The sequence below is a fragment of the Suricata suricatta genome, chromosome 2 (assembly GCF_006229205.1).
Source record: "Suricata suricatta isolate VVHF042 chromosome 2, meerkat_22Aug2017_6uvM2_HiC, whole genome shotgun sequence".
NCBI lineage: Eukaryota > Metazoa > Chordata > Mammalia > Carnivora > Herpestidae > Suricata > Suricata suricatta.
This window is the reverse complement of record NC_043701.1, coordinates 166,484,585-166,493,755: the sequence shown is the minus strand read 5'-3', so window position 1 is coordinate 166,493,755 and position 9,171 is coordinate 166,484,585. Positions and strand designations below refer to the sequence as shown.

Here is a 9,171-nt window from a genome sequence, read left to right as displayed (position 1 = left end):
AGTGAGGTAATAGGGTTTTTGTTTTGTTTTGTTTTTAAATGTCAAAACAACAGTGGATCAAACCTAATAATACCTGTGTCACAGTATAATAATTTTCAAAAAGTTAAAAACATGATTGCTCTACAGGTATATAGAGAGCATGTGTCAAAGATTATCCAACTCATTAATGAGGAAACCAGGAGCGTGGTTAAGTTGGTTCAAAGAATACTTGAGGAACAGAGACTGATGTAGTTTGTCAGTAAAGACACGCTAAAATAAGTTTGCAAGTTAGACACAAATGCTAGTTTTCTACAGAGCAATAAAACCATAACATGGGGTTACCTTTTCTATTGAACAAGAGTCACTTGCATTCTTATCAGACAAATATCTACAAGTTAGCACGTAACTCGGTGTCAATCATTATCAATCAATAGTAAATTAGTTTGAGTTGTTTTCTAGGAAGATAATAGTTGTGTGGGCTTGTTAAATAATTATTGAATATTGAAAGGACACAGCTGTCTTTGCATTTTATTTTCATGTTCTGGATAAATTTTATAATGAATTGAATACCTGTTAGATAACATTATTTTTCTATACTTAAGATTCAGCATCTATAAAAGAAGTAAATAAAAATCATTTTATAGGATGGCTGTGAAAATCACATATGATAATATGTATAAACCATGAAGGTATACACCAAAACCTAGTATTTTCTGCTTCTTTCTTCTGGATTTTGAAGGTAGCTATATTCAAAATGTCAGTAATAGTCAGATTTTCATGTAGTGCCTTTGTCTTCCAAGCTTGTGCCAAATGGCCCTTTCAATCTTCTATGCCAGGAATCAAAGTAACAAAAGAGAGAAAAGCAGTAATGAGTATATCTGTTCCCCACTCATACATTATTATTAAACAATAAGCTGTGTGTGTGTGTAGCAGAATAGAATTCCAACTTTTGATAAATATTGATAAATATTTTTAGTTAGCTGTTACTGTTTTTACTAATTTAAATATATTTCTGGCAAGAGTCTCTATCTATCTCATGCATATTGCCAGATGATTCTCTATTAGGTGTTAACATCCTAATTAGATTTCATTTGGATAGATGTGATTTCTGTTATTTCATACATAGATAATTTATAGGTAAACCAAAAGCATCTCACAGTCCACTGGCTGTTAAGCCTCATAGCATTTAAATATTATTTATACCTGCAAAAGGCCGATCACTGCAACCACTGTGTCTTCAATAACAGAGAATTGAACCTCCTGTAACAGACCACACTGCCTCTGGTTTATGAGTATGCTCTTCTTAAAGCACCTCCTGCCATGATGACTTTTCTTCAGTTATGAGCACAGGCAATGATTGTGAGTTCACAATACACCTTGTATGTGTGAGGGGGTAGAGCCTGTTCTCTCCCAAATTGGTCAATCAAGTAAATACACTCTTTGATGACAAGATTTATATCTTATATTTCCATACAAATATTCAATTTATTCCATATGAAATGTTCTTGGGAAGACTTCTGCTTCCAAGATGGAGTGAATGTACTTTTCTCTATTTCTCTCACTAAGTACAATTAAAAACTTTTCTTTTGTGGTCATGATTTTTAGCAGTCTAATAAAGATGGCAGACCAGTAGAGAAATCACTACAATATTTTGTGATAAGTGAAACCCATTATTGCATGCCATTTTACACCCATGATATTAGTTAATGTTCCATATGATTATTGAGAATATTTTACTGGTACCTCTACTTGAAGAGATCAGTGACTATCTACTGAGATAGTCTCTGAGCTAAACCTTGAAGTAAGAGAGTTTATTGAGTGGACTCTGAGTGTGAGACAAGAAAACATTTTCCACAGGGGAAAGAGCATGTGCAGCATTAAGTACTTTGTAGAATTGCACCTTTACTGAAGTCATAGAAGGACAATGACTTGTCCAAGGTTCTGAAATTGCTTCAGCAGCATAGCTTAAGATGGAGGTCAGTTTTCTTTCCACCGCATCTTTCCCTCAATTGCAAGTGTCTAGGCTCTTCCTAATGCACCAATTTAAGTTTCCTGAATGGAATGATGCTTGACCAGTTTCCTTCCAAATGGGTACTTAAAACATATCATATTTATTTTTCTTGATTTCGAGCCACATTTCTTTGGGTGCACCACATTAGCAAATTGCAACAGGTCATATAATAATATAACATGAAATTGAAACAAAACACACTTACATGAGGTATGGAATTCAGATAATATAGCACATCTTTACTTTTAATGCCCTTTATGACCCCCTGGAAGCTGTGGTAGATTGCCTTTTGTAACCTGATTTTATGTGACCTTTCATCTTCCTTTCCCTCCTCTTTCCTGTCCTCAATTTCAAAAGTGAGGGAGACCAACCCTTTTGCTATAATCTGAGTCTGTGCAAACTAAGCCAGGGACTATATCATCAAGGATGACCAGTTTATAATTATATTCAAATCATTTCCCTGGTGCGCCCGGATTGGATTTTTGTAGATAAACTTTATGTACCAATTAGCTCAGCAATTTAGTTCTTTTATGAGTCTCCCTACCCCACCTCCACCTCCCAGAAGCTGGCTGAATACTACAGTTCCTGGTCAGTGTAGACTGGTATCATTCTGGCAGGCCTGGTAACTTCCATACTCTTGGATAGAAATGTTGTCTGCCATTGATTCTCATGGAAACAGGGACAGTCTAGTTAGAAGTGGAAGCTACCAAACTTGTTTTGATGCTTCCTCTTTTTAAAGCAACTGGCTCAATATGTTCTAACCTTGTCATTCACACTTCCAGGTGAATCAGTCTAGTCAAATTGCTTTCCTCTATGGCTATGTTTCTCAAACATTAACAAGCATCAGCATCACCTGGCAGTTGGGCGCTCTTGGAGTGTCAAGTTCAGTTGGTCTCAACTGGACCCTGATAATATGCTAGACTCAACTTGAGTCTAAAAAATTCTGAGACACTGATGAAAAAACCTACACTGTGAGAACCACTGCACTAACCTTATCTGAGTACATGGAGAAATGAATGATAGTTATAGCTCTCCCTGAGTGCACTTGGAGAATGAAAGTTTCACTCCTCCACTGGGAGGAGGTGGAACAAAGGGGCTTAGAGAAGACCTAGATTAAACTTGCTCCCTGGTGACAACCAAAAGCTAGATGGGTTGTCACTGGGTTGTGGAGATAAATGGAAAACAAAGGTCAATGCTATGTTTCTACATTGCTGTTGGTCTAGTTAGAAAATTCCATTGACTGAAGGCTGTGTGCCAGTTATTGAAATTCATTTTTTTGACGGCTCTAGAAGAATGGATTTGAGCCCTCTAAATATTGTCCCTTTGCCAGCTAGCACTGAGAGATACTTCTGGAGGGAAGATGTTTTGCATCCTGGTTGCAGTATGCCTGCTTGGCAGGATTCTGCAGAATTCATGATTTCTAGCAACAGGCTCCTGCATCACATGGTAACAAACAGCACCCAGGTACTAGCAGTTAACTGGCATCCCCTCAGGCTGTTTTATTAGAGAGTGCCTCCATTGAGGGATCTCCCCGTGAGCAATTTCCCCAGCACTGCAGTGGACAGATTCCCAAAAAGTTTTATTGGTAGAGCACCACAGTGACTTTTCTACTAATCTGTGGACCGTTGCAGTTCGCTGTCAGTAAGGTCCAAATCTCATCCCTGGGTGATGCCTAAGGGTGGGAGGTACTCTTCTTTGGGACTTCTACTTCTGTCCTTGAGGACAGTGGCAGTTTCTTATAACCACTCTACCTGTGTTTCTCACAGTTTTCTTTACCTCTTAGTAGTCAAGACCACATAACTCATATTCCCTGTTATTGTTAACAATTCTGTCTTTTTAATGTTTATTTATTTATTTTTAGGAAAAAACACAAGTGGAACAGAGAGAGAGAGAGAGAGAGGGAGGGAGGGAGGGGGAGGGGGAGAGGGAGATACTCAGAATCTGAAATAGGCTCAGGGCTCTGAGCTCAGAGCCTAATGTTGGGGCTCCAACTCATGAGCTGCGAGATCATGACCTGGGCTGACGTTGGGCACTTAACTGACTGAGCCACTCAGGCACCCCACCAATTCTTTCTTTTTAAACTGTACCTGTTCAAATTACTTTGTGGTTTCTCTCTCCTGATTGGACCCAGACTGACACAGGTGAGCAAAACATTCTTTCTAGTGCTATCCCTTTATATTTACGTCTTCAGAAAGTCAGAAGCATTTGGAAGAAGTTCCCAGGTTTCTTTGGCAGCATTTGTTTCTCCTGTTCTTCTAGCTCAAGCAGTGTCCAAATGCATACTTCTCTGTCCTCTGTTTCAGGTCCAGGATTTGTAACCTAGAAACCATCAACACGATTGTTTCTTGAATGTAGATTCTAGCCTTTTCCACTTCCATTTTTTTGTATGTCTGTTTGTAAGCTTGGGTCCCAAGAATGTACATACTTCACTAAAAACATTAGATGAGTGCTCATTTTGAAAAAGGCACAGAGCTAAATGTTTTTATATGCCTTATCTTGTTGAATTGTATCTGTGCAAATAACCCATGGAAAGATACTTTTTATCTTTATTTTATAGATGTGGAAACTGTAGCTTAAAGTTAGGAAGTAATCTGCCCAAGTTATTACAGAATTTAAGATACAGGACCCACTGTCCTATAAAGACTGAATCCTTTCCATCTGTGTTTTGGGGATGGAGTCTATTATCCTATTAAAGCAGGCCCTGTTTCCAAAGTAAGGTTTAGTGTGTGTGTTTGTGTGTGTGTGTGTGTGTGTGTGTGTGTGTGTGTATCCATATGCAAACATGTGTGGGTATCTTAGAATAAAGAAGAGATGATCTCACTCTAAGGAATTTAGCTTCTGATCATAAATTCAAATTCTTTAAAATCATATGAATATCTCTTAATAGCAGTAGAGCAAGATCTGTCCTTTGGACCTTACCAGGGAAGAAATGGCCTCTCATTTCAATCTTTAATAGGAAAACATATCCCTAGCCTGAAGGTTATGAATAGTGTTTTTTTTTTCTTTAGTGGGCAAGAGTGGTGGCTTATCATAATGTATTCTTTCCTCAAGGTCATACCTTTGAAAGTGAGAGGGAGGACTGTTAAGGGGAATGTAGTTACAATCAAAGAAAAGGCTATGCAAATTAGGTAACATCTTTTTACTTACATACCTGCTTCTTTCATGGTTCTTGACTCTTTCATCTCATCAAGGCAGAGGGCTCATTGTTCGCAGGGTCCCGATGAATGATTCATTAGCACACACCATTTCATGACCTGGAATAAGGATTATGAGAGGTACTGGATTTTTAAAATTTTCTCAAAATTAAGCAGTACTTTTAAGGGTTCTTATTTATCTGCTATGTGTGAGTCAGAGGGAAGGAAATAAATGAATTATTGATTGTAGGCTTTTGGATCAGAAGAGAGCTAAGTAAAACTTGGCCTTACTATTTATCAGTAAAGGAGTATAAGTGAATTTGATGTTTTGAGCTTCAGTTTCCTCATCTGTAGCATGAAAATAGTAACTCACTAATTTTTAGGAAAAATTAAGTAGAAAAAGTATATAAACTGTTCGTATAAACAGCTCAACTCTGATTAATGAGGACAATCTAACATATAAATAATAATCCCATCCATTTATTTACTCCTTTACATTTGCGAAGCAAATTCACATCACATCATTCCATCCTCATGACCAGCCCTTTAGCTGGGCACATATTCCTATCTCTACTTGCTCATGTGACTTATAAATAAAATGAATGATTTATCTAGATTTATTAGTCAGAGCTTTTGATCTACTGGATAGAGAAGATGGAGATTCCCCAAGGCCTATAAGATGCAGTTTAGCTGCTCAAATCTATTCATGTGGCAACGTGCCTACAAAGGTGATGGTCTCTACAGAATACCTTGAGGCCAAATAAATTATCTTAGTTTCAAACATTAATAGGTTATAGGTTATAATAGTGATTAACACAAAACATTTATGAAGGAAAAATACATAACTGCAAATAATTCAATCTGTTGTTCTAGTTTCTTAATGAACATTGGAAAAACACATTATTTTCTCATTTTCTCAATGTTGACAGTAAAATGCCTGGGTCAAGCTCCTATATGAATAGCATTTTGAAACTTCCTGGTGTAAGGCAAGGACACGTTGGTAGAAGTTGCCTGTGGCAGGAGATTTGTTTCTTTCATGAAGAGGAGAGGAAGGGCTGAGAGCTCCTGTGGTCATCACTTGGTCTGTTCATAAATATTATACTCTTATTCTATTTGACACGTTGCCAGATGGCACTTCCCTTCCTCCTCTAGAATGGGTATAGCTAGGTGACTTGCTTTGGCCAGTGACATATAAGTGATATGTAAGGAACAAGTGTTCATGATTGCCTATAATTTACCTATTGAGTTAGACTGACCAGACTTTAGTCAGGCTCCTCTCTTCCCTAACCTGGCTTGCCCCTAAGATTAAGCAGCCACTCAAGTGCAGAATATAGCTTCCCATCCTTCCACCCTGCAACAGCTCCTGAGGATCAGCCCACTACAGAGAAGGTATTTCCTGTTAAGCCACCACAATCATGCTGTTTGCTGGTCCATGCTGATTGCTGCCTTCCTCAACAACATTCCTGCCAACCTACTCAACTCTCTTTGTAAAAGAAAAGCTTTTTACTGTTTAGTTTTTAGATACTTACCAAACTGGAGGTTGGAGTAGAGAATGCTCTACTGCAGTAGTCATCTTGAAAAAAGTCATATCTTGATTAAGTCTGGATTCATTTTTTTGTTTGGCAGAAGTTTTGTTTTGAGGAATGATAAAATCTAAGTGATGATTAATCCTTTTGTGGTGCTGCATTATTTTTACCATTGTGACCACATATATAAATATCGGGGATGTATGAGTGTGTGTGTGTGTGTGTGTGTGTGTGTGTGTGTGTGTGTGTGTTTTGAGAGAAAAAGATTGAGAAACATAGGAGATAGAGAGAGGGTATGAACATGTTTTATATGTCTTGGTACTTTGTTTTTCTATGGAAAAATAATAGCAACATTTACTGGACATTTACTATACTGAGCTGCTGACAGGGCATCACCCCATAAATTCTGACAAAAACCCTATGAAGCATGTCCCAGAGACATCCCCATCTCACAGGTCTTAAGAAACCAAGACTTGTATTTAAGTTTATTTACCATGTTTTCACAATTAATAAGTTGCAAATCTGTCTGATATAAAGTTCATGTGTTTAATACCTACACCACATCACTTTTCTCTGATTCTCTGTATCATGTTTATTACTAAATATATTGAGTTAAAAATCATCTTATTTGGCAAGAATGGGTTGAATTAGGTTTATGTACAGGACTAATTTAGACACAGGGAAGTTTCAAAAGATAAATGCACCTGAATGTTTTTAAGGGGTTTGCATTTTGAAGAGGACATGAGATATAAATAAGTAATTCTAAAATGAAGCAGGTTATAAATGACATAGAACAAGGATAAACAGACTATGGGAGTCCAGAAGAGGGAAGAATTCTTTCAGGTGATGGAGGAAATCTTTTAACTGTGCTTTAACAGTGCATAGGATCTATAGAAATGAAGGCAACAGTGTAGTCATGAAACTGAAACTCCATGAAGAAGCTTCAATAGAATGTTTAGAAATTGGGTTTGATCCATAAGATTGTCATTGAAAGTGAACTCAGCGTAGATTATAAAATTTAATTTATAGGTGCATGATAGTTAAAATGGCTGTAAGATGAAATGAGCTGGTTCTGGAGAGATGACAAGAAATTGAGTACCTTGTAAAGTACCATGCTACCTCAGCATCTCATGGGACGGCTAAATTAAATAGCTGTGGCAGGGCCAAATCCCTGCTGACATTTTTGAGGGTGATGTTTAAATTTTCCTGTTAGCTATGTTTAATACACAGATACAGATTTTAGCATCTCTAGACCATGCACCGAGAAGAAAATGGCCTCTGTAGCATTTGATTTAAATATGCTCCAACCCAGATTGCCACATGCCTTTGACACCCCACACAGGAAAGCACCTAAGTTTCTCTTGGGAATGGCATTTGTATTTTCCGCTTCTTCTTGAAAACAACCAGCTCCTGTAAGAAAATGTAGTTTTCCAGTATGCAAAGTAAGGAAATCTAATGATACTGTGAGGAGGATAGTACCTTTGGCTCATTGCTTTGAATACACTTTGATAATGAACCTTTGCCTGGGAAATGTCTGAAATGCAGGTTTGGAACTGCCAATGAAGCCACTGGTGGGCCTTTACTTTGGTAGAAATGCTACCTGTCGGTGTCCCAACTGTGTTATTTATTCTCATTTCTTCTCTAGTGACTCTTCTTTCACCTCACAAACATCTTAGTGCTTTATGTCTGAAAAGAAAGATTGTGTTTTAGTGGATGTGACTTCTCTTACCAGTTCCTGACCAATATCAGTGAGATTCTGAGCTCAGGTTTCCTAGTTTAAAAATGCCAAGTCATCTCTAACTAGAGTGAGCTACATATTTACTGTTATTTGAGGCTGTGGTTGAAATAAACGGGCTTTGCAGTCAAGCAATTAGGGCTATGTTCAAACCCCAGCTCTGCCACTTAATGTCTGAGTATCTATGTTTGGCAGTCAGTGCCTACATGAGTTGGTTGGTTGATATTCTGTAAAATTGGATATCATGTGGTAAAATGGTCACATTAGCTGTAACAACCAAATTCTTATAATCTTTGTATTTATACTTCCAACATCTACCTACTGTGCCCTCCTCTAGGCTCTTCAAGGCATACAGTGTCTTCAATAAAACCACAGAGCTCAAAGTCAGTTGAGTGGTTCAGAAGGGAGGAAAAAGTATTTTTGATGAGTCCTTGGAACTCCAAGTCTCTGGAGGAATTCAGTAGATATGTGAATATTTCCGTATGTGGAGTCTTAGCTCTAAAACTCTGATACACCGGGCTGTTCACTCTTGGTATCCACAGGACAATGCTCCAAATCTTGGAGACATTGGTTTTCTTGGCTATAGAGGAGTTTAATGGTCTTGGAGAAAAGTTAATTCTGCTTCACTGTGCACTGAACTATCTCTATTCAAAGGGTTAAAATGTGTCTTTCCCATGCACAGTGACTGATAGCTTGAGGAAGCATCTGCAGACTTCCTTTGGGAAACACATAGGATCCTGGAATTCCAATGTCCAGTGTCTGCCTGATGGTTCTGTTATGATTTTT

At 37.9% G+C, this 9,171-nt stretch overlaps 1 long non-coding RNA gene across 1 annotated transcript; it reads right to left on the bottom strand.

Moving 5' to 3' along the window:
• Window positions 1-602: 602 nt before the first annotated feature.
• On the bottom strand, window positions 603-1,296 carry LOC115273644. The gene is made up of 2 exons (XR_003900884.1): window positions 1,183-1,296; window positions 603-806 (listed from the first exon to the last, which is right to left on the bottom strand). It is a non-coding gene; the product is annotated as an uncharacterized LOC115273644 (long non-coding RNA).
• Between the last annotated feature and the right edge of the window lie 7,875 nt (window positions 1,297-9,171).